This window comes from Vidua chalybeata, chromosome Z, assembly GCF_026979565.1.
Source record: "Vidua chalybeata isolate OUT-0048 chromosome Z, bVidCha1 merged haplotype, whole genome shotgun sequence".
NCBI classification, from domain to species: Eukaryota; Metazoa; Chordata; class Aves; order Passeriformes; family Viduidae; genus Vidua; species Vidua chalybeata.
Window position 1 is genome coordinate 40651487 of NC_071570.1, and position 25200 is coordinate 40676686.

Genomic DNA, 25200 nt, shown 5'->3' on the forward strand with positions numbered 1-25200 from the left:
AAATAAGAGAAGAATTTCATAATAATTTTAAAATAACGATTAAGAGGAAAATTTTTGTGCTTCTTATCTAACCTATTTTCTGAACCATGCACATTTGTTAAACCAGACACCAAAAGATGGGGTCTACAGACATCATGGTTTCTTTCTGCTGGTTTTTGGCAAATCACATAATTTTAAGATAGGCTGGGTTCTCTAAAGGGAATCTAGTTCCAACCCATCTGCCATGGGCAGGGTCACTTTTCACTAAATCAGGTTGCTCACAGCCCCAGTCTGACTTTCAATGTTTCCAGGGAGGTGACATCTCCCACTTCTCTGGGCAACCTCTGCCACTGTCATCATAAAAAAATTATTTCTTACATCTAGTCTGAATCTACACTTGTTTAGTTTAAAATCTCTAGCACTTGTCCTGTCACAACAGGCCCTACTAAAAAGTCTGTCCCCATCATTTTAACAAGTCTCCCTTTACTGAAAAGCCACAATAAGGTCTCCCTGGAGTCTTCTCTTCTCCAGGCTGAACAGTCCCATCTCCCTCAGTCTGTCCTCACAGCACAGGTTCTCCATCCCTCTGATCATTTTCAGTGCTCTCCTCTGGGCTCACTCCAGCAGGTCCCTGTCCCTCCTCTGCTGGGAGCCCAGAGCTGGATGCAGTGCTCCAGGTGGGTCTCAGCAGAGCAGAGCAGAGGGGCAGAATGCCCTCCCTGCCCTGCTGCCCACGGGGCTCTGGATGCAGCCCAGGACACGTTTGACTCTCTGGGCTGTGAGTGCCATGGCCGGGCCATGTGCAGCCTCTCACCCACAGCACCCCCAAGCCCTTCTGGGCAGGGCTGCTCTGGGTCTGGTCATGCCCAGCCTGTGCTGGTACCAGGGCCTGTCCCAGCCCAGGTGCAGCAGCAGCACTTGGCCTTGTTAAACCTCATGATGTTCCCATGGGCCACTCCTTGAGCTTGTCTGGGTCTCTTTGGATGGCATCCTGTCCTTCAGGTGTGTCAAACCACCTCAGCTTGGTGTCACCTGCAAACTTGCTGAGGGTGTGCTTGATCTCAGTGTCCATGCTGTCAATGATGATATTAAATAGTCCTGGTCCTAGTAAAGGCCACTGAGGGACACCACTCATCACTGATCTCCATTTTGACAGTGAGCTGTCTATCCATTGCAAGATGTGACTTTGTGGCAAGAGCTGCCTCTAAGTTTGCTAAACGATCCTCCTGCATTCATGGTACAGGATCGGCATTCAGCATCAGCACTTCCTGACACTGACCACATGGTGAGACTGTTCACCCAGTTGCCTCCTTTCCATGCAAGGGCTCTCCCACTTTGAGGACACCATCACCCCAGGGGACAGAATTGTGATGGTTCTTTCAGTGTTGCAGGTTTTCTTCTCTGCTGTGCCTCAGTGTTTGGTGCAGCAGGGAACTGCAGCCCAGGTCTTGCCCTCACCTGCCTTGCAGAGCCATCTGTGCCAAACATCACAGGTATCTGACATGAAATAGAAAATGTTAATGGAAACTATCCAAAAGGCAGGTAGCCAGGGTATAATCCCCTCCCTGGGAGCAATTTGAAAAGAGTGTAACAAATATGTCAATTGCCTCTCAAGATGCCCTATTCATTATGTTTCTAGGAGAAAGACTGTCAATTTTCTTGCTGATTTTGTAAGCTAAGTTTAAACTAAGTTTCCCATTGCTCCACTTATGCTAAAAACATTCCCAGATAGAGCAATGTAGGAGGGTTGGGTCACACACTTATTTACATATGAATGAAAACCACATGCGCAAACATTTAGCATTTTATTTTTGTAAAGACAGGCAAAACTCCTTTTCTTTCCCTTTTTAAAAATTCAAGCCCTTGAGTTTGCATGCATTTGTTACAAATTTCTGGATTAGTGGTGTAAGTTATAAATCCTTTGTTTCTCTACCTTTGCTGTCACTTGTCTAGTTTGTTTGAATTTGATAAAGCACGATGAAAGGCCTATGGGTAATCTAGGTATTCCAGCTGCCTTAGACCCCATGCAGTGTCAATCCTACGCTGCCTCATCTGAAGAATCTTAATCTTTCTACCTGAAGGTGCTGAACATGATTTAGTGGGAAGGTGTGGACTGCACATTCTGTATCCCTGTCCACTTCCGCAGGCTTGTGTGTTTCATGGCAGCACAGAGGAGTTGTCACTCAACCATCCATGAGCACACCTTTCCACCCAGAGCAGATTCTTTCCAGAGGTTTGTTCAATGAGAGACACATGCTTAAAGGTGGTGGTAACACTAGTATTTATTATTTCTTATTATCTAAAGGCACTTCGTGCCAAGCTGTTTCAAAGGTACTCCTATAAACAATGGATCACAACCTGTTAGATCTGCAGAAGGGCTGTGCTGGTGAGCTGGGCTTAGTGGGTCCTCTGGGTATTCAGGCACCTGGCAGTAGTGTGTTTTTCAGCAGTAAATGTTCAAAGCAGGAATTTAAAGAATTCCAGTGCAGTGTTTCCTTCTGGGCAGAAGATATTTGTGCCGACCTGCCTCTGTGTGTCTGTGGACTGCTGTTTGTGCTGTTGAAATGCCAGCTGGCTCTGGGCATCTGTGCTCAGTCCTGCGCCGTGAAGGCACAGGCGCCGTTTGGTTGGGCCCCATAAATAGCTTTTGTTCATTCATTGAAAATGCAGTAATTATAAACATGTTAGTTTAATAACTCTGTTTTGTCAATGGTTGGTTAGTAAACGATGTGTAGAGAGGAGGTTAAAATTTACTAAAGGCTATTGCTGTGTAGCTCTTAATTGAATTAAGTGTGTATTAAACTGGGCCTCTTCCCTGTCCCTGGAGAAACAAACTGGGTGCACTGGAGCATATGGATGCTATTCATTTCAGAAAGCTCTGGTTAAAGGCAGTACAAAAATGCTTTATGGCCAAAATCCAGATCCTTCTGCATATATAATAAGGCCAGGGCTGTTAGCACAAAACAGTAGTGAGCATTATGTTTACTTAAGGAATTCATATACCTGTTATTATTATCACAAGTCATTTCCTAAGAAGGCCTAGTGAAAAAAAAAATTCCCTGCAGTCACAATTTTAGCCTTATTTTGGAATTGTTAGCTCTTTTAATAGTTTGTATATAGGAGAGTAGGTTGTCCTGTGTCTGGTTTTTCTGTGTATATGTAAAAGTATATAAACACTCAAACAGAGTGTCAAAAAAACTTAAGGAAAATATCAACAGGTTTTTATTTTGTGTTTTTCCAGCCATCTGTGTCCAGCAGATGTTTATAGCATAAATAGTCCTCCAGGAAAGAGGATTATAGCATAAGTAGTTTATAGCACAAGTAGTCCTCCAGGACTTTATAGCATAATTAGTCCTTCAGGAAGGTTTGTAACACAGAGAATGAAGGCAAGAGCTTCATCTGTTAGGCACAGCATCCTTGTGCCCTGTTTCTTTTAGAGAAACTCATGTCATGCTTGAAATGAGTCTCTATAAAACTTGCGTTCATAGTACAGGAAAGTTGCACGTACACGTGGAATAAAGGTTGTCTCTGTTTGCAAAGGGAAGAATTAAGGAGAAGCTGCAATTGAGTTTGCTGGGAGATTTGGACAAACACTACAGTTTCTTTTAATAGAATGATTTTTTTTTTAAACTTTTGAATTAAAAGCTTCTAATGGATTTTTTAAATGCATTTTGAAGGTCAAGCATTATATATTGCAAATGAATATTTTCATGTTTTATGAGTATATGTTCTCACTGTATCCGTGTGCCTTCTTCTAGCAGAGTCTTCTAGATGTTGCTTTGGCTTTACAAGTAGCTCTCCTAGAGCCAGCTAGAGTTATAGCATATACACATGGAAAACCAGGAGTTGAATTTGGATTTTATTTTTTTTTTTCCCCTCAAGATGAGCAACTTGTATGCTCAGGGAAAAGCAGTTTGCATGAACTCAATGGGTCAATATCCCAAATAAAAATTTTGCAGAGAAAGAACATGCTGGTAATTTCTTCACAGATCCACAGCATCACGGTACAAAGTCTTATCAGAGCTTGTATTTAATTGACTCAGAAAATGCAGACAGCTTGTATTTAACTGGTTTTTATCTCCTATTGCACAGGCTGCAGAATCAAAAATAATATGAAGTGACTTTTAGGAGAAAGCTGGGAAGGTCTCATTGACCATTTGACCAAGCCCTCAGTTACAGCATTTTTTTTTCCAGAAAAATGGTGTTTTCCTTCAAGTCCTTAGAAAAATTCTGTTTGAACTTAAAAAGGCAGATATTGTGCAGAATTTTTCTCCCATGTTTGTTAAAAACATCTTTTCTAGTTTTATAGAAATGTAGGTCACACTAGGGTGCACTGTTTCTTTTTCAGTCTTACAGACAAAAATGTAATCACAGAAGGATGTTCTAATGAAGCAATTAACAGGGAGATTTGTAAAAATATTTGAGGAATGCCAATTTTCCAGGAAGTCAGGCAGTTTGGGAAAGGACCAGACTTTTAAGAATATCTGAAATGCTTGAACTGTCAACAAGAAAAAACAAAGTAACTCAAAAAGTGATTTACAAAAACATGTAAAGAAATTCAGCAGGTTTGGAGGTCTGACAAAATTCAGGAAGCAGTGAAAGAAGTATTTAGTGACAATTCCTGAAGAAGGGCAAGACAATGGAATATAGAGATCATTGGTTTTGGTGATGTTTGTGCCCTCGAAGTTTTCACCCACATACGTGAAGGCTCTGTAAGTTTCTGGAGCCTTGCATGCCTGAATCTTAGGATGATACCTGTGCAAGGAGGTCTCTTGTTCTCTGGAGGGCTCTGTGCAGCACCCACATACTGGTTTAGTTCATGAAAGAGCTGCTTTAAATATCAGTACTGAGGTTTGTGACACTGTGGCACAGTAATACACTTCTGTTTGGGTTTGTGTTGTGAGTATTATGCCTCTGGAGTTTTCGTGAGAGAAATGTGCCTGGTGAGAACCAGGCAAAGCCAAAACTGTTAAAGCTTGCTTGTGTGGTAATGTTATCTCTTTCATGGGCTATTGCTTTTCCACAATATAACTTAGTTGAGTATAAGTTGCTTCAAAGAAATCCTGCTGGTGTTGCTGCTCGTTACTCTACAATATTTGGGTTAAAATAGCAGGGAAAAAGGAGTGGCTTAGCTTTGATGTCTGATACTGTTAGGAGTGAATTGCTCTTTCCTGCTTCAGAGAGCTTCTCACAGCTGTTGAGAGAAGTACTTAGCCCCAAAATACAAGACTTGTATCCCTCAGGGCTGGTGGAGAAGAGGTTGTGAATAATTTGACTTGAAGTCAAGGTGGTGCTCGGTGGAGCAGGAAATTAGGAGTGCTATTTTTAAATGCTGAACAACTTATTAAAAAGCAGTAATAGTTTTCATTAGACAAAGAGCTTTGAGTTTGGGAGTTTCAAGATTTCATCATTCATCAAGTAAGTGTTTTTTAAAGAGTGCCAAGTAAATCTGTCTTTCTGGAAGGGTTGGTGACTATCAGGAGAATTAAGTAAGGGATGCGAAGCTTTTTGACATAAATCTTGGCATGCCAAATATGTCTCTCTAAATTGGCAGCTGGTGTTGCCACACATTAGCATTTAGAATAAAATAAAAATGACAAATTTGTCTAATGTGAGAATAAAACTAACACAGAAATTCTACTCAGTCTGTATAGTTTGGTCCTCTCTCTCCTTTACTCTGTGCCTGTGATTTTCCAAGAATTTTAAAGATGAGAAAGACACAAGCTTTCATACCCCCTCCCCTTCTAACACCAGATGGAAAATGGCCCATGGACATAAGCTTGCAGCAAAAGGAGGGATAATTCAGATATTAGAGAAGAAAATTCTGACCGTAAGGGTTGAAGTCACTTAGCCAGACAGGCTGGGGAATCCACACCAGTGGAGATTGTTGTGCAGGAATTTGCAGGGATGTGCCATGTCTGTCCAACACTATTTCAAGGAGGGAGGTTGAGCAGAGGCCCACTGAGGTACTTTGCAAACTAGGTTAGTGTGCTTTCTGTGACAGAAAAAAGGGCAGTCAGCCTTTGAAGATGGTTATACTAGGTTGAAATCAAGAAAGCTGAAGTCTTACCTTCCTTTGTCCTTGCCCAAGACAGAAAAGTGTGTTAATGTAAAGAATATTTGACATTAAAAAATTATGTATAACCAGAGCAGAATAAAATCCAGATCCCCATGGCTGCAAAAAGTCGCTTTGATTTTTTTCCAGACCTTTGGGTTTCTTAGCAGAATAAGATCTAGATCCCCATGGCTGCAAAAAGTCACTTTGATTTTTTTCCAGACCTTTGGGTTTCTTAGCAGCAAGTTCTCTGCCTAAGGGCTCTTCAGAAAATGGATAGTCCAAAGTTGGCAGTTCTTGAGATTAATTTTATATTTTTCTGCTGAATGGAAGTCCAAGAAGACATGTAGTAATCGTAATAACACATTTACAGCTGCACTGGAATGCCCTGACCCTAAGCAGGTCATAAGCTTCAAAAAGTAACTGTTCGCTGTGATGTTAAAACAGCATTTATTCTTTGGCTTTGTAAGACTTTATAGTTCAGTAGTGTGTTAACAAAAGTGCTATTTGGTGCTTCAGGAAGATTTTTCTATTTATTACTGCCCAAGATATCTCTTATCTCCAAAACAGAGATGACTTTTGGGGTCTCATACTCTTCAGCACCTGGTTGTACATATTTGCACAGAACTGTAAATGAGATATTTCCTTCCACTGTTGAGTCATTCTTGTCCAACAAGTGGTATATATGTAAGTAAAACCAAAGATTTTTTTTAAACTCATTCAATGGAAAGCTGATTAACAAGGCCTTGAAACCTAATATCCCCAAGAGACAGTTCACTCCATGCAACCTAGTTCCTAGCAGGCAATAAAAATTAGAGGTGACTTGAGAGTGAGCCATTATATTGTGTTTGGAGGGAAATTCAGGCTCAGGCATACAGTGGAGTTTGCACTGTGTAACAATTCACACAGCAGACCTGAGGTAACTGGGGCTCAGTGATTGCCTCTGACAGTCAACAAGAGGTCAAAACCAGGCCATTGTGGGGCTCCTGCCCTGCTCGCTGCCAGGGTATGGTCCTACATGTTCCCTTTCACAAGCACTAATGCTTCTGTGCCCAGGTCTCCAGCCTGGATGCTTCCCTGGGGCAGTGGCAGGGGTTCTGCCCTAGACCAGCTACCCTCTGAATCCTTGGGATGAGAGAGCATATGAGGACATTGTGCATTCCCAAACATGCAGCAAGGAGCTTGCTCAGCCATGATGACTGGCTTGGACTCTGAACTTTTTTTCTAGATAGATTGTCAGATTTTGAATTTCTACTTTCTCACCACTCTCATGACAATAAATGTTTTGTGTAGCTTCCAAGACACAAAAAACTGCTTCTTGGTGCCAGATGAGGTTTGCTTCTACTCTTGTGACTCGCAAAGTCCGAAGTTTGCTGAGGCTGCTTATGGTTTTTAGAAACCATTGCTTTTAGCATGACAAGTTTGATTTCTAAAAGCCCTTTGAGGGGGTTGAAAATTCTGCCTTCAGCCTCCCAAACCACTGCTGTAGTTCAGACTGGTGAGGCTGTTCAGTCATGGAAAGTGGAGCAGGATAGGTTTTGATATCAGCATCCCAAAGTAATGATGGTGGGAAGGGAGAGGGGAAGAGGGCAGAGGAGGGAGAAGATGTGTGGAAAGACAGTGTCTGTGTGTGTGTGAGAGAGAGGGAGAGAGAGAAAGAGAGGGAAGATTGGGTCTTTACTGGAGGAACAGAGCAAAACCCCTTTCTGAGAGCGTGGTCCTGCTCTTGATTGACTGCATGCCAGTTAAGAAGGTTAGCCTGGCTGGATTTCTGTCTGCTGTCTTAAAGAAATCTCTGATCTCCAAAGCATTTACTGCCTTAAATGTAAAGATTAGCATCACAGCTCACACTCCTGAGATATCTGAAGCAGAGTCAGACTGGTGACCGTTCGCTTGATCTTCATTAAGGTGCATTTCAGTGATTTTACCCAAGTGTACTGGAGCTGTCCTAGGTTGTGACCAAGCTGTAGTCCCTTGTTTGTTGTCCTGCACTCCCAAGTTGAGGTCTGAGGGAAGGACTTTCCACCCCTGCAAGTCCCTGCTGCCCCAAGGGGCTGGTTAAGGCCTGTGGCGTAAGCTGGTGCCCTAATGAGCTGTGGGCACATGGAAAATGAGGCAGAAACTAAATCTCCCACAACTCTGTCCATCTTAAAATTATGAAGTGCAACAGAATTTATCTGAGCAACCTTATTTTCAGCATTTTCTTCCCTCTTCCTCTCCAACTGTTGTACTTCTGCTTTGGAAACTGCTCTGCTTTATATTTATCCTTCTCATATGACAGTCCAGAAAGCTTGTATGCAGCCTTTTTTTTTTTTTTTTTTTTTTTTTTTTTAATCCTAAGTACAATTAATTTTCAACTAAAGATTAGCAGTTTCAAAATGTAAATGTAAGAATATGATGTTCTAATGGGAGAAGAGAAGTTGTGAGCAACCTGCCTATCCCCAGGAGAACTGCAAGGCTGGAAAACCCAGGGATGAGTATCTGAGATGGGTTAAACAAGTGCTTGATTTTTTTTCCTTTGAAAAATACTATTACCTGGTGTGTCAAGTCTATTCAAAATAATCCAAAATATCTCTTGCCAGATTATGGTTTTAACAAATCCCATTTAATTCTACTTCTTTCCTTAATGGATTCCTGTTATGGTTTGCACTTTTAGGCTTTCTGTAGAAGCAGGGCAGAATTTCTCTCTGTGTTTTTTCTGTGGGGAATGGAGAGTCCATAAATTAGATATCCCTTATGGGAAAGCCTGCAGTGGCAATTCCTGTGGGACATTGCTCCTCTGAAGGGGAAACATCTTCTTTTCAGGCTTGGCTCCTGCAATGCACATTGGGCTTTCTACGTCGGATTGAGGACAGGCAGGATGAGGATGTGTGGTCATCAGCCTCATTTGCAAGAACAGTATCAGACACCTAAACTCTTCAGATTTTTAAAACTGAAGGTAGGGAAAAATGCAAAAGAAAAGAAAATATTTGGGGATTTCTTAGTATAGTTATTTGGAACTTCCACAGGAATTTAAATATGATATTCCAGTAAATATGTCTCTTTAAAATACTGGGTTTTCCCAGTGGATGAGAATTCCAATTTTTTACTAACTCTACTTTATTGTATTTTTAAGGTTTTCCATCTTGAGGCTGGGCATCTGGGTTCAGTTTTTATTTTATGAAAGAAGCACTGGGACATTTAAATAATTCAAGGGAGAAATTATATGTGCTCAGCAAACAGATGTCAAAAAAAATGAAAGAAGCTTAAAATCTAGGCCTCCAAAGTCACTTCCATAATTTTCCTTTTCAAAGAATGCATTTTTAATCAGCTTTTAGAAACAAAATGCTGTGCTGACATACATACATGCTTATCCAGTGTTTCATCTGGGGACAGAACAAAGAAAGTGAAACCAAAGTTACAAACTGTTGTATTATAATATGTTAAATAAATGCTATGATACCAAATTGGCTCACCTGACACAGCCCAGAGTTACAAGACTGTTGTGTTGTTGCTTTCCAGATGATGTGAAGATAATCGAATGAGTTTCTATGCTTTGTAACAACAGGAGTTCATACAAGGGCTCTGGTGGCTCTGATAAAATAAAAAAGGGAATTAAAGAAGAATACCCTTTTCCAGGAAATACAATCACTGTTCTAATTGTAATTTGTAATTATAATTTCTGATTTGTCTTTCATAGTCTCGTTCAGCACATTTTCTATGAAATAATTTCAGGGCTGAAGTTTGGATTGTGGTGTCTCTGCCTCTCTGCACATAACACAGCTGTAGGATGGCTCCTGGCTATCATCTAAACTGTCAGCCAAAATATGAAGAAATGCAGTAATCTGAAGGGAGTCTTGCATGTTTTAGAATAATGGAAGAAAAGTAGGTGAAGACAGACAGAAGAGGACCTTGTCCTCCTGAGGTTGGTGTTGGAGGGATCAGCCCAGATGCTTTTAAGCCTGCTGATAAAACTGCTGTTGCCACACAGTTTCTCGGTGCTGCCACATCATCAGTTTGCATTTGAGTTTGAGGTGTTTCAGTCCTGGTTTAGCACCTGGGTGGAGCTCTGGACAGTCTGATCTCCAGAGGCTGCAGGTCTTCCTGGGGCACCTGGGAGAGCAGGGACAGTGCAGGATGTCCACCGTGCTTTCCCCTCTCCCCTTGAGGAAATGCCTCCATATATCACAGTTTCCACTGGGCTTTGAGCCTGCTAAGCCAGAGCTTCAAAGATGACTGAATAATCCAGTGAGGGACAGAGGCTGCTACACCTTTCATTGGCACCTCTAAGGGTGAATCAGGTTCAGTGGAGCAAATCTTCTCCTGCCACTCACTGCCATCAGTGTGAAGGTGATTTCTGGGTTTGTCACCTCTCCTCTGTTTTCATTTTGGTGGAGGGGATTGCTCAGGTTTTATGGGGTCTTTCTAAAGACAGCCTGTGTGTGACAGCCTGCTTCTCTCTTTATCCCCCCTGCCCAAATTAGACCACGCTAATAGCTATTGGAAAAGAGATGCTATTTAATCCATGCTTGCTTGTTGCTAGAACAGGAGAATGTGGGACTAGCAAAGCAGGGAAGGTTGTACCTGCTTTCTCTGGTGCTGGGTGGAAAGAATAACACTTTGTCATGCTTTGGCTTTCCTGGCTACTGGGTTGTGAATGCTTGCTGGCAACTCTTCATGAGCTTTGCTGCTTGGGAAAAGTGATTCTTTCTGCAATTTCAGGGTATTTCCTTTTCTTGATAGTTTTTCTTGTTGGCTCTGAGTCTTCCCTGCCTGCAGGTTGCTCAGAGTAAAACATTAGTCACCAGTGAAACTGTTTTTTTTTTTTTTTTAGATACATAGTGCAGAGATATGGCTATCAAATACCTCTGTTTGATGGTATCTTAATATGTTGCTTTGGATGCTGTGAGGACTTTGAAGCTGAAAGTGTTAAAGAAAAGTATTGTCAAATACTAAGAGTTGGGTTGAATTTTCTAATGCTGAAATATATGCTGAACATTGATATATGTAATATGGTCTTTGGGAATATTCTGGTGACAACATATACATATTTCAGCTCCTGATCTCAAGCATGTTTCTAAGCACATGATAAAACAGATACATTGTAAGTCTGTTGATATCAGCAATATTACACAGTTCCTTAAGTGTTTGAAGGATTAATAGTTTAGTTTTTGATACCTGGACTTTTGCCTATGCTGCACTTGCTTTTTTCTTTAAAAATATTCCCAAATGTGTATTTAATTTATAATATTTGAGTCCAATATTGTAGTAGTGCTACATTTAGTTTTTAAAAGTCTGTTTGGTTTAAATAAGGCTCACTTTGAAGCTTGAGCTTAATGGTAAATTTGGGGGAAAAATGGCGGTGTGTGGTAGTTCTGTTTTACGTCTTTTCTTTTAGTGGTTATATCCTGTTACAGAGAATGATTATGATGAGAGCTTATGTGGGGGAATCAGCTTGTTGCATGTTCTTAATCTTTGGCATGTCTCTGAAAGCCTGCCTAGCTTCTTTTAGATATGATCTGCAGTTACACCCATCTGAACAACATAATACATGAAAGTGCATATGATGTGTCTTTAAGTCCAGTGTGTGATTAATACACCAATACTGTTTGGGATAGTAAAGATTATTGTGTATGTTTGCTCTGAATGGCCTCCCTCTTTTGTTCCTTCAGCCCAGTAAGAACATTGACTCAGAAACTTGAATATTTAAAATGCCTGAAGGCAAGACTTTGCTCTCCAGGCTTTGCTCCTTGTCTTTGCAGAGATGATGACTGCATAAAAGCACATGATTAGATGAAGCATTGAATCATTATTTATAGAGCATAACATTTATTTATGTATTTTTAATTTGGGCTAAATTCAGCATTCAGCATTTTCTGCTTTCTAAACCAGAAAAGAGATACAAAAGAACTACCATGATAGCAACTTCTGTGTGTGAAACCTTTGCCCTGGACTTTGTACAGATTTAGTGAGATGGTATGTGGTTTAAATGTGTAGAAAATGAGTGTCCTGAACAATACGTGGTGTATTGCTGTAACAATACAGCATTCCTGAAGATTGAAGCTGAAGACTCTGTGTGTCTGGGTTGCAGTATCTGGACTCTGATGAACTTTGTGTGCAGACTTCCAAGAAGGCAATCATCTTCTGAATTTCCCCTGAGATCACAGACTCTGCTGGCTGGGGGTAGGTCCAACACTTATGGCGGCAAATACTTCACGATTACCAAAGCTAGGTAAAATCCCCCTTACATTCCAAGAAGCTTGCTCTATCTCTAGCTGCACTCTCCCCTCCTTTTTCTTGACAGATAATTTTCATTTAGGCAAAGAACTCTGTTTGAAAGGCACTAGACCAAAGACTGCAGTGATCACCTCATCTAGTTATTCCTGGAACCAGAGGACCATCCTGGGCTTGCTTGTGTGGAACTTCAAAAACAACCATAAAATTCAACCGCCTCCAAAAGCACGATCACACGTTGCCTGAGAAAGGTCAGAAGAAGCTTGGGAGGTTTCCAGATCCATGTTCAAGAGGTATGGCTGCAGAAAGACGTTGCTGCTGTGGTCAGTACTGGGGCACGTCCTGTGTGATATCTTAACTGATGATCTGGACAAGAGGAATCGAGAGAACCCTCAGCCAGTTTGCAGATGGCACCAAGCTGGATGTGAGTGTTGATCTGCTGGAGGGCAGGGAGGCTCTGCAGAGGGATCTGCACAGGCTGGATCCATGGGCCAGGGCCAGTTGTGTGAAGTTCAGCAAGACCAAGTGCTGGGTCCTGCCCTTGGGCCACAGCAACCCCTTGCAGCTCCTGGCTGGGACAGCGTGGCTGGAAAGCTGCCCAGTGGGAAAGGACCTGGGGGTGCTGGTCAACAGTGGCTGGACATAGACTGGAGTGTGCCCAGGTGGCCAAGAAGGCCAAGGACATCCTGAATCTATCAGCATCCTGGCCAGCAGGACCAGAGCAGTGACTGCCCCTCTGTACTGAGCACTCCTGGGACTGCACCTCAAATCCTGCTCAGTTTTGCATCTGAAGCTGGAGGTCTTTTCCAACCTAAATGATTCTATGATTCTGTGAAAGAAATGGATGCTGTGGTCAGCATCAGCAGCATCTATTCTCTGAGAGGTGATAGCTCTTGCTTCCAGTGAGTTTCTACCAGCAGAGCTAACCTTCAGTTTGGAAAGAAAAATTCAGTCTGGTATGCATGCTTTGGGAGGCTGCTGTAGTTCAGCTGGAGGTTAAGAGGACAGAGGCAGCAATGACTGTGCTCAGTGTTCAGTGGTCTGTGTCCTTCAGAGGTCACAGATGAACCCTTTGTGCCTCAAGAACCTCTGCATTGATCTGAGAGCAGGAATGGGGACTAAATTAAAACTGCAGAGACTGACCCTCCATCTGTGGAAATCCTGCTGTTGGCTGTGGTCGAAGCCATGTCCTCGTTTTGGAGATGCATTCCCTAAGGAGGTGATGAACAGTCAGCTTCATGTTTGCTCTTGCCTATCAGGGCTATATGGAGGAAAGCTGAGCTCTGCTGATGTGTCAGAGTGCTTCACACACCTGGACCAACCCTTCAGGGAGAAAGAGTGAAGTGTAACTGTGCAGTGTTGAAGGGAAATGCAGATACTGCCTCCAGGTAGATATTGGTGGTAGAGATGTAAACTGTTACCTGAAAGTCCTTTGATTTTTCACCTCTCAGCTGAGTGGGAAGTGAAAGAACACTGGTGATGAAGAGTAAGTGAGCAGCCTTGTGGGATCTGCTTGTCATTATTTAGGGTAAATTTTGGGAGGAAACTTTTGAAGTGGTCTCTAGAAAGCAAATTCAAGCTGCCCATCTTTGAGAGAAGTGGAAAAAACAGTTTATTTAACAAGCGAAGTACTCACAAACGCTGAAAAGTGAGCAATATTAAACAATGGAACCTCTCACTGTTCTGAAGAGATGGCAAATTCAGAGAGAGTCCTTGTCGTGGGCTGTAGCTGGGCTCGCTCAGTCTCTTTTCTGTCCCTCCTGCGCTGGAATGCCACATCCCAGCTCCAGTGGGCCACAGGCGTGAGCTCCCAGTGCTCTTCTGGGTTTTCAGTCCGGAGCAGGGCTGATCAGTTCCAAGAAAAAGAAGAGTCACAGTCTGGGGAACCTCTCTGCCTCAGACAGCTAAAAAGGAACTAAAAGCAAAGGAGAGCTCTGTCCCACTATCTGTCCATGCTGCAGACAGTGCAGTCCATGAGCAGGAATGCAGGGGAGCGAGTGCAGTTTCTGCAGACAAACTGCACACTTCTTCTCTCCTCTTTCCTCTTGGAATCTGTCTTAGAGGTGCAGAACTTATTTCTGGGCTAAACAGGTGAATGGGGATACAATGCAGCATCATGAAGTCACCCTGGGAGACTGCCAAAGCCAAAATGGAGAGGATCTTCTCTGAAAGTCCTTTCCTAAGCTCTACTTGGCATACTTGCTTGGGAGCACTCATAGCAGGCTGTTAATTATTTCCAGTGCTCAGGTCATCAGATTGGAGATGATGAATGGATTTTGGGAATAGCAATGTGGAAATATGTCTTGTTATATCTGGTAATAATAATAATAATTTTGTCTGTATTAATTCAGACTTATGGGAAAATAGAAAACTATTTATTTATTTATTTATTTAAAATTTTAGCCTTTCCAGTAACACAGTGAAATCCCATCAGTCCACCTTCCAACTGTATTCATTTTGCAGTGTTGTAAGCTGTTTTCTTGGTGCTTATCAACATTTAAACAGTTTGTTGGGGACATTTGTTTGTTTAATATGGAATCACAGTATTGGAACATGATATGTTTGTGGTTTGTTTGTAATACTAGATGCATGACTCCTGCAGACAATGCAGTCCAAATTTAACATGTTATTTACATGTTCTTGTTTTATGAATAATTATTGCACAGATCTTTCCCACAGGAAGATCTTAAGAAGCATGGAAGCATTTAAAAATAATTACAGATCTACTTTTGCCCCTATTTTAATATAAGTGCTGTTTTCAGAAAGAACTGGAGTGTACAGTAAATTTCTATAGAGTGTTCAAAACATTACATGGAAGCCCAGTCCTTCAGGAAGCTTTGCAATTGAGAAATTTGGGGTTTTGGTATAAAGGTATAGGTAAATAGGGGCTTGTTTCAAAGTCATACAGGAGTAGGTGACATTAGCAAGGACCTTTAAAAACTGTGTGACTTATTTAGGTCCCTAAATGTAAATTTGAAGTCTAACTCTGTCACTTATATACTTATGCCTGTAGTTGTGACTAGTTTTCTGTGTGAAAATATGTGTGTGTGTGTATGTGTGTGATAGAGCTGTACTATTTTCAAACTTGGAAAACGGATGTTTCTTGGAATCTGCATACTTAAAATTAGATTTCCTCTGTGGTTACACAATTGTAGAGTAAATCCAGAAAAGCATCACTGACTAATTATGTTACTTCAGACTTTTACTTCTATAAATTATGTCAGAAATTAATTCTGAGTACTCTGAAAATTCATAATGGTGCTTCCCAGCATCAGCTCTAAACTGTTCAGCAAGTGGAAGAGATACAAAGGATGATTAAGCATGTTGATGTACAGAGGAGGCTGAATAATTGCAGAACTGATGGGTACCATTCTTCAAGGAACTCTTTAAATACAGTTCTTTCATCACTGAACAAGCTTGCAATGACTTGGTTCCTTAGACATGCTTTTTTTTTCTTCTATCAAACTGAATAATCTTTAAGGGCTTAGAGGTAGATAAGTAGTTTTAATGTTCTGACAGCTAAAGAAGTTTGCTTTGATATAGTCTGGGGCACTAGATCATATGAGAATAAGGTGATTTTTAGTCTTGTCTGAAATAAATTGTTTCATTCTGGTTTAAATTAATGCAAAAAGGCAAGTCTATCTTACTTCAATACTCAAAGTTACGTTGAGAATAAGAATACTGGAAAGATTTAGAAAATTGCTTAGAAATTGCGAAGCTTCTTCATTTTCCCACCTGACCTGGACTTGGAGAAAAGGCTCCTGGAGACAGTTTGTGTACAAAAAGCATGAGGACGAAAGAGAACAATTTGACCGTACTAAAGGGCTTCTGTATCAGTATCAGTATCAGAAAGAGTTTTAGATTTGATCTTCTTGTTGATAATGGATGCCCAGACAGATGCTTCCTCCTCTGCTGTCTTTTTTTAATTCATCTGAATGATGGTGGAAAATGCAGCCCAATGGTTTGAGCCCAGCTGTCTCTCCAGTTTAAAAGCTGTCTCTCCCACTGTGTCTGTCTCTGAATCTCCTCTTGCCACACAGCAGTTTTGTTATGTTGAAAAGTGCACTTGGGAGATTTCCTTACCAAACCTTACCAAGCAGGTCAAACAACCTATTATTGTGTTATTTAATACACAAAAGACCTAAAACTGTGAAGCTGTATCATCACAGCCCTGGCTCAACATTTTATTGCCATCTGCAACCCAACTGGCTTTGGTTTTCCCTGCTTTCAGAGCAGGGCTGCCTGCATGACTGCTCACCATCCCAAAATACATCATATTTGCTGTCCCAGAGGACACCAGCCTCTTAAACACAGGCAAGACTGCAAGGACATGTAGTGAGGGAAGGGCTTATGCTGCCTGGTCTGGAATGGGAGCTGGAGCTTTTGGTCAACACCATGGTTCAGAGCTTGACTGTTTAACTGCTGACATACAGTGGATGTGTTTTTCAGCTTTCACCTATTCATGTTATTTTTAGTAGTATCATTGAAGTCTCACCATGCTCCTGGTCCAGTGGGAAATACTTTCTGGGGTATCCTGATCCCTGATTTCTGGTATAATTTCACTCAATATGTTTTGGAAATGTGTCTCTTTTTATGAGCTTGCCTATGTTGTATGGATATAAAGAGGAAGGAGGAAGTGGAAGGCTTCAGAGCTCTAGAAGGAATAAGCAGCTTCTACCAAGAGGCACTGGTTGGTTTTGTGAGAACAGAGGCAGCTCCTCCTGAACAGTGCTGCTGACAAGGACATACCCTATAGCCTTTGAGGTAGTACTGGTGGTGGAAGCCGCTGTGGACTTCACACTGTCCCTGGACTGAGGGTGATCCTGGCCTGAGAGTGATCCAGTCCTGCAGTGCACTCAGACAATCTGGAGCAAGGGTAGAAGGAACAAGGAGAACCTTGCTCTCTTCCCATCCTCTGGTGGGACATAGTGCTCCATGTGATGCCTAGTAGTGGGGGCACATATGATCCTCACTAAATTTTCCAGTGGCCCTGTGCCTACAGGAAAGCTTCAGATGAGTCTGTATGGCATGCCTACTTTCTTGTAGCTCCATTCCCTCTTTATAAAAATGGGCACAATGTCATTTCCTTAAGGAAAGATTTTACTAATTCCCACTGTTTTGGGTACTGTGAGAGCACCTGGAAATAAATAACTCCTGCAGAGAACTATTTGGTGGCGAGGTTTTCAAAACAAATCCAAGTATGTGGTTAGGTTTTTACCTAACTGTTGTGCCCCTCTTTAGAGTGTAATGTTTCCTGCAAGAATTTCGCATTTCCGTGCTTGGCTGTTTCAGCGTCCTCTTGGTGAACTGTTCTTTGTTCTCAGGGCTTGCTTGGGCTGATACTGTAAATGTCCTGGCAATTACTAGGCTTGATTTAGTAAGTCTAGATATTTGCAAAGGTCTTTTGATCTTTAATATAGTGGACATAAATACTTGAAAATCAAAGCAGTTAAGAAAGCATTGCAGGGAACCTGTCTGCAAGAATTGATACAGTTTCACCACTGCCTTTATTTAGCTATGCTATATTAGATCTTTTTTCTGTGCCCAGTTTGCCTGGTTAACTAGTTTAAAGCAGGTTTCATCTGATTATATTCAGATACCTCTATTTTACTTAGCCACAAATTTTTTAGGCAATGGAGCAGAAAGTGCACTAGAAAGATGTCAAGCATCTAGTCTGAAAATAAAGACCTACAAGAGGCCAGATAAGTATTTTCTCCTTAGAAGTACCTGTTCCTCTCCTTTGACCAGAAATGGAGCCCATTGCAACAAGCTCAGATGAAGATTCAGCTGATGTTAAAGAACAAAAATCCCAGCTTTAATATTCCTGTATTCCTGTTGGTTACTTGTGTGGAGGTCAAACCTGAGGCTGTGGTTTGATTGTGCAGAAAATCCAGCTTTAGGGCTCCTACAGTTGTACTAAAAGCATTGGGGCCATGAAATATAAAATGCTGACTGCTATAAAACTTCCTGTCAATTCAAATTTGTTCAAAATCTCTCAAAGCTTCCCAGCGTATGATTTAAATTTTTATTGCCAGGTCAAATATCAGAAGTCTTCCTATGGCTGGCATAAAGCTGACTTGTAAATGTGCACTCTGGCTAGTTCAGCAGAAACATAACCATGTGCCTGGATCTGATTTGTACCACTGGGTAATCCAGAATAAGACAGATTTGCTGCTGTCCTGAAGGACTTCAGACCTCAGACCATCACAGCAAAACCATGTAAACACAGCAAAAGTATGTCTTTTAGTGAAAAACTTTGATTCAGTTCCAAGGTGGTTTTTTTTTCTATTGTGGTTTTTTTTTTTGTGTTTCTTTTTTTTTTTTTTTTTTTTTTTGCTATTAGTTTCTAACTACTAAGTAAAAGCTACATTTGACTAGAAATTAGTACATTAGTACATGAATGTCTTTTGCTGGTAGTGGATTTTTTTCTCTGGTGCTGAAATGCCCAGATGACTTTAGGAAAACAAGTACAATGCCTTCATCTATATATATAAAAAGATTTACAGTATATGTCAACCTTTAAAGCAATTATAAAGTCATCTCACTCAGGGGATGAAGGCAATTTTTGGAATAACTGTATGTATGTTTTTCTGGAAGTTTAGGCCAGGATGGAAATGCCAAAGGGGGTTATCCTGGAGGATTGGGTCTTGGCCATTTGCACAAATCACCTTTTAAAAATTGGTAATGGGACATTTTAATGACCCTCTATATTTCTGTTTCCCCCTATGAGACAGTGATTATTGGAGCTCTTTACATCATTCCTTTGAGCACAAGAAGAAGGGAAGAAAAAGCTCAATTTGTCAGAAAAGAAAAAAGCTTATTGTTTATACACTGAATATCCACATATGCTTTTTGACAGTTCTAGCCTCACCTTATTTAAAGAAAATATTCTTATTTTTTAATAAGCAGTCATTTAAGACAGTTTTTTTGCTGCCTTAAGAAAGCCTCAAAGAAGCAGCCTCTCTTCACCTACATACCGTATGTTTAACTTGGTATTTTGAACTAAAAGGCTGGAGATGAAGGAAGAAAGTGTGTCACTACCTGAGCCATAACTAAAAACTTCCACTGAGGAATGGAGAAGGAGATAGCCAGTTTATTTACGTGGGTGGTATTTCAGCCTTTGAGAGCACATCTTATGTGGACGTGCTGAGTGGAACAAGGACAGATAAAAGCTGATTTTTCTGGCTGTAAATACTCCAGGGATGAAGGTGAGAAGAGCTGATAAACACTAGAAGAGCAGAGAGCTGTAGAAGCTGCATGTCTGTGGGTAAAAACTGATTATGAATACATTTAAGCCAGAATACGGACCATTTCCAACTATGCAAAGTGTTGGGGCAGCTTTCCAGCAAAATATCAGAGATGTAAATGTTCTTTACTTCTATTTGAAATTCAATGAGTTTTATTGATTAGAGCATGAAAAAGTTGCTGTGATAGCTGGGGTCTGGATTTGATGATGCCCAGGAGGATCTTTGTGGCTGGTGGCACAAGGAAGGGGACCAGGCAGCTCTGCTCACCAGATGCTGGTGGCACAGCTTTGGGAAGAGGCATGCACCCAGGCTGCAGCCATGCAAAGTGGCTGGTTTGTGGTTGGATGGAAAGGAGTGGAACTTGGCTGTTGGCACTGCTGAGTGAGAGGGGACCATGCTTCTATCAAGGTTTTTGCAGCATCTTTTTGATCCTCTGAGAGCATCTGGCCCAAAAGCTTCTCTTCTTGCAAAGGAGAGTGCCTGTCTTGTGCTGTGGGTGGCTCTGGGTTCAGTCTGTTAGCATGGTGAGAGTCTTTTTGAGATGAAATCCCATGAAAGGCTGATCCCTTTTGTGAGTCCTCCTCAAACTGAGTGGTCATGCTGTTTCTGCACCATCATGATCCTTCTACTTGAAAAGGATTGCTTCCGTATCTCATGCAGTATATTAATTGACATTTGCCACCCCAATACTTTCCCAGTGGAGATGTTCTGTGCTTGCAAACATCCTATCTGCAAAATCTTAGTTCACTTTATCCTTGAAACTGCTAATGAAAAATCTCAACAGACCACACTACTGAGATGTAGGTAAGATGGGAGATTTAATTACCAGAGAGTGTGAATCAGTAGCCTCAGAGGGATTCAGAGCAACCAGGACAAATTCTCTTTGGTGGAAAGTTGTCCCCAGGAACAGGGACTCCTTTTCACAAGACAGGACTTTGGGCCCAGGGAGCTGCCTGTTCCCAGTTCAGGCTTGTTTTACTCCAGACAAGTCTAGGCAATTCCAGTGTGGGCATAAAGTTAGAGTATTTTGTGTATAGGTCTGTACTTGATGCAAGGCAGGTGGGGTGGTCGGCAGATCTGTCACCTACAGCAAGTAAGCAAGGTCGTGGTGACTCCATGGGTCTTGAGTCTATTTTGTGAAAGTCAAGAGTAAAAATAAATTTCTTCCTAGTGTTGAGATTTCAATTTTTATCAGGCAGGTTTATTTTTTCCCTTGATGAACAGCTTACCAGCTTTCTATTTTTTTGCTTCCATTGGCAATGGACACCTGAGTCACTCTTCTCACCAGCACAGAGCCATTCAGCTCAGTGCTGTGCTGTCTGTTACATCTGGAAGGAGTATTTCCTATTTATGCTTGTCTGGAGTAATTTTTCCAAAGCCAGAAGGTTTTGTTTGAGAATATCATATCCCTTGAAAGTACTGTATAATTATCTACATGATTAATTTAAGTGTCTGCCGTGGCTCTGCAGTGAGCTCAGGGGCGTAGACAGGCAACCTGCAGTGTATCGATGCCCGCAGCTTTTCCTGTGGGGAGAAGGAATGGGGTTTTGAAGGTTGCCTGCCTCTGGTGGCTTGGAAGGGGCTGTCATCCTCTGTCTCTGGAGGGATGTGTGTGCATGGAGGGGGAGAGCCCTCCAGCAATGCTGCTAAATGAATTATGGATGAGTTTTGCGTGGAATGCAGATGCCTTTGAATGCACCAGACGGCTAACTGCAGGATTGAAGCCGAAGTCAAAATGAGTGCCCTTTGCCAATGCAGAGGAGATTTGGAGACTTGAGCTACAACTCTGAGCTGCTTTCATGGAGCCCTGAGATCTCCAGGGACCCGGGCAGTGCTTTTGATCTGGGAATAGCTGGCAAAAGAGAGTCCATAATATGTCTATCCAATATAAAATCTGATAAACAGCTGAGAACAAAACTTCTTAAATTATTAGGCAAAAAGGGCCTCAAAGAATGATCTGGTCCAATCTTCTCTAGAGCTTGAATAGTTTTGACCTGTATATGGTCACTGAAAGCTGTACCAAAGTTTGCTGTTAAAGCAAAGGGTGTCATTGTCACAGGGGAATCATTGTCATAACTCACAGATGTTATCCATTAAATGACCTCTTACTGTACTCTCACTAGGACAGAAAATTATGTTGAAGGAAGTAAAATAAGAGGGATTGAAATGGAGAAATCTAATGTCTCCCACAACCCAAGAGATACTGGCTCCAGTAATTGTTCATGGCAGATCTCTGACCTTCTGCAGAGACCATGAGTGTTGGAGACTCCAGCACCTGAGATGGTGTTCCCCAGTGTCTTGATATTCTTCATCCTTCTAAGTGTTACCTAACCACTACCTGGATGTGATTCACATACATTACTCCATCATGGACAAGAGGAACAGACTGCTTTTCTCCTCATGGTCACTGTGGGGCATTTTAAACTACATGAGGACCTTTAACTTGTGCTCTCAAACCCTGCTTGCGATACTTTCTCCTTTTTAGCAGGACTTAATTTTTTGAGTATTTCCTAGTAATTTACACTTTCAAGACTGCCAAGCCATGTCAGAACTCTCTTCCAATGGGGAAGTTTTGCTGTTGAGACCTTCCCAGCCCTGTGTGAGGCTGCAGAAATACTTCATATGCCTTGTTACCTTTGTCCCCGCTGTCAAATCCTAAGACAATGACCCTTTTTTTTCTCCAACAGCGGGATACTGACAAGAATGTTTCCCTGTAAACCCTCAAAAATGTTCAAAGCCAAGATGGGTGGGGCTCTGGTCTGGAGGAAGGTGTCCCTTCCCCCATGGTAGGGGGTTTTGGGACTACATTTCTTCCTAACCCAATCCATTCTGTGATTCTGTGATTCTGTGAAAATGCTGCATCTCTTGCCAAAGATTTGCCACATAACCAATCCTTTCTAAGTGAGATATTCCTTTTGTAGTACTCTGCATTTGTCCTTGATGAACTTTATCCTATTTTTTAGGGTATGTTTTTCTGATTTTTGCCAAAATATTTTAGATGCTAATCCTGTCCTCCAGTGCGTCTGCAGACACACCCAGCTTTGTGTAATCTGCATACTTGTTTTCATTGTCCAGGTCACTAATGAATGTGCTGAGCAAAACCAGACTATATAGATCCAGCAGAGCTCCACTTTCAGTGTCCTTCTGTTTCACAGAATGTCATTAATAACTACTCCCTGGGTATGGACTTACAGTAGTCTCATTTAATCATATTTCTCTAGTATATTTATAAGTTGTTTGAGACAGTGACAAAAGCTATAATATAGCCCAGATGAATTATATTAAACAACTTCTCCATTATGAAAAGAAAATAACTTGATTTCACATTATTTTATTTTTGCCTCTTCTGTGTCTGCTGCTGCTTATAGTCTCTTCCACATACATGCAAACTATTTCTCTGTTTGATTTGGAGTTTTTTTGATGATTGATGCTAGATTGACTGATATCACATTTTTCTGCTGCTTCTCTTTCTATCCTTGAAGACAGCCACTGCATTTGCTGCTGTCCTTAATTCTGTTTAATTCTGCTGCTGTCCTTAATTACCTGTTTGAATTCTCAAAAGTGACCAGCCATCTGAGATGGTTTTAGCTGGTTTTGTAGATTTATATGGTGGTTTTTCCCACTCCGCTGGACTGGAAATATCAGAATTGAACTAATCTCTTACTCTGGAACAGGCAGAGAAGAGGATAGTATGCCTCTTACTGATATTGTGTCACACTGTGTACTAATCCCCCACGTATAGTTGGTAGTTTTAACAAGGACTAAAGCAAAACTCAAACCAGTGTTGCCTCTTCTGGTGTAATTTTTCAATAACTTTCTCTCTGGGCAACATTTTTAAGGATTGCCTTCTTGGTATTAATATGCATATAAAGGGTAACTTTTTGTAATCTTCTGCAAGTTTCATTTCATTTTTATACCCTGATGTTTCTATTATTTTTGCCTATGTCTTCATGCTATTTTTTTAAACTTGTGCTCAGTAACCTTTTAGTGTTCTTTCTTCTTGTCTTTGAGGAAAATAAAAAGCTCGTGATGCTGCCAAGTCTTCTGATCCTTCTTCACTGAGATGCTATTGTGCCTGTGACTTTTAAGCACAAAATACTGTTTCTTTGAGAAACTACAGCTCACCTTGATTTCTTTTTCCTTTAAACTTTTCTCCATGAATTCTCTCCTAGCAGTTTCTTTTTTTTTTTCTTAATGTACTGAAGCCAGGCATTTCTGTTTTGCTGTTCCAAATCCCTTGATTTTACAGGCATTCTTACATGAGTTTCTTTCCACCTTCTTACCCCCAACACATCTCTCTCTGGAGGCACTTTCCTGCTGATTACTTGACCCCATCCATTATGTGAGAATGTTGCTCTGAAGGCACCAGGACTTTCATATCTCCTACTACTTTATTTTTCTAGCAGATATCTCATGCTTCTGCTTTCCCATTACCATTGAGTCAACTGTTATCAGGTTCTTGGTTTAGGGTTTGTTGTGCCCTCCCCTGTGTTTTGTTTTGTGCTTTCTGCCTTTATTATTAACTAGATAATTTAGCAGCTCTTACTCTTCCTGCCTTCTGAACCTCAGAGGAAATATACACATCATTCTCAGTACGCCAAGAGATTCTGCCTCTACTTTTTCTTTGTTGGCCCACATATAAGCTATGCATTTTTAGATCAATATTCCAGATCTAGGTCTTACAACAGTAAGTTCCAGTTATGTCAATTAAATAATTGCTTTTGTCTTAAATATGAGATCTTAAATAAGACTAAAGTTCTGTGTTAAAAAACCCCACATACTCACCAGTGTTGCATTAGGTATCTAAAATGCTCAGAGGATTTAACCTTATCTCCTGATCAGTTTGTGTCTGTATTATCACCTCTTGTTTTAGACATGTGCCTAGAAAGTTTCTGTCTTTATTCTTCCCCTTTTCTTCCCTGTTTTTCCTGCCCTGAGCCTAACTCAGAAGTCTCTCTTACTGAGCAGTGGGCCAGTTCCTCCTTTCCCAAGCTGATGTCTATCCCTGTTGAGCCACTGGTGTAACATCAGCCTCTTGGTGAAGGTGTTGGTGTCCTCCTGTACAAGCATCACGTGGCCCTGAGCCTCATGTTGTTGTCCTTGCCTGAGCTTTCTTGGGGTCACTCCTGTCCATCTAAATTTTGCCCCACAGCCAAGGAGGTGGCAGAACTTTGGATACAGCTTCTGGGCAGCAGCATTTCACAAGAGCCTCCCTCTTACACTCATTCTTTTGGGATTATAAGCTCTTCCTACAGCTTTTCTATCTAACACAAGCCTTTCATACATATCTGCAAGAGCAGACCTGCAGACTGCAAGCTTGAAGCTGCTGCTTTCTTCGGTTTTCCTGGTGCAGAGCTCACTGAGCAGCATCCACTGCTAGAAAATAAAGCCCTGAAAGAATCTGGTCAATCAGACCTGACTCGAGTCAGGGTTTTTTCTTGTTTCATAGATCCTAATGATCCTGGCAAAAAACCCTGTCTCATCCTATTGCCTGCTAACCCTCGGCTCCCACTGACTCCTGGCTGTCTGTGTGCCTCCCTCTCCAAACTGCAGGAAATTGGGGGATTCACCTGCCCTACTTTTTTTCACAGGAAACTGGATAATCACTTCTCTTAGATGCCTTACCCACAAGGTGGCTGTGAACCACTGTTGCCATGAAGGGAGGGACCCCATTGGCATCTTCACCATTCGTGTTTGCTGCTGCTC

The 25200-nt window shown here is 41.5% G+C and overlaps 1 protein-coding gene across 1 annotated transcript in view; it reads left to right on the plus strand.

Moving 5' to 3' along the window:
• PDZD2 (PDZ domain containing 2) overlaps positions 1-25200 on the plus strand; it is a 188574-nt gene that overhangs the window by 24721 nt on the left and 138653 nt on the right. The window lies entirely within an intron of this gene.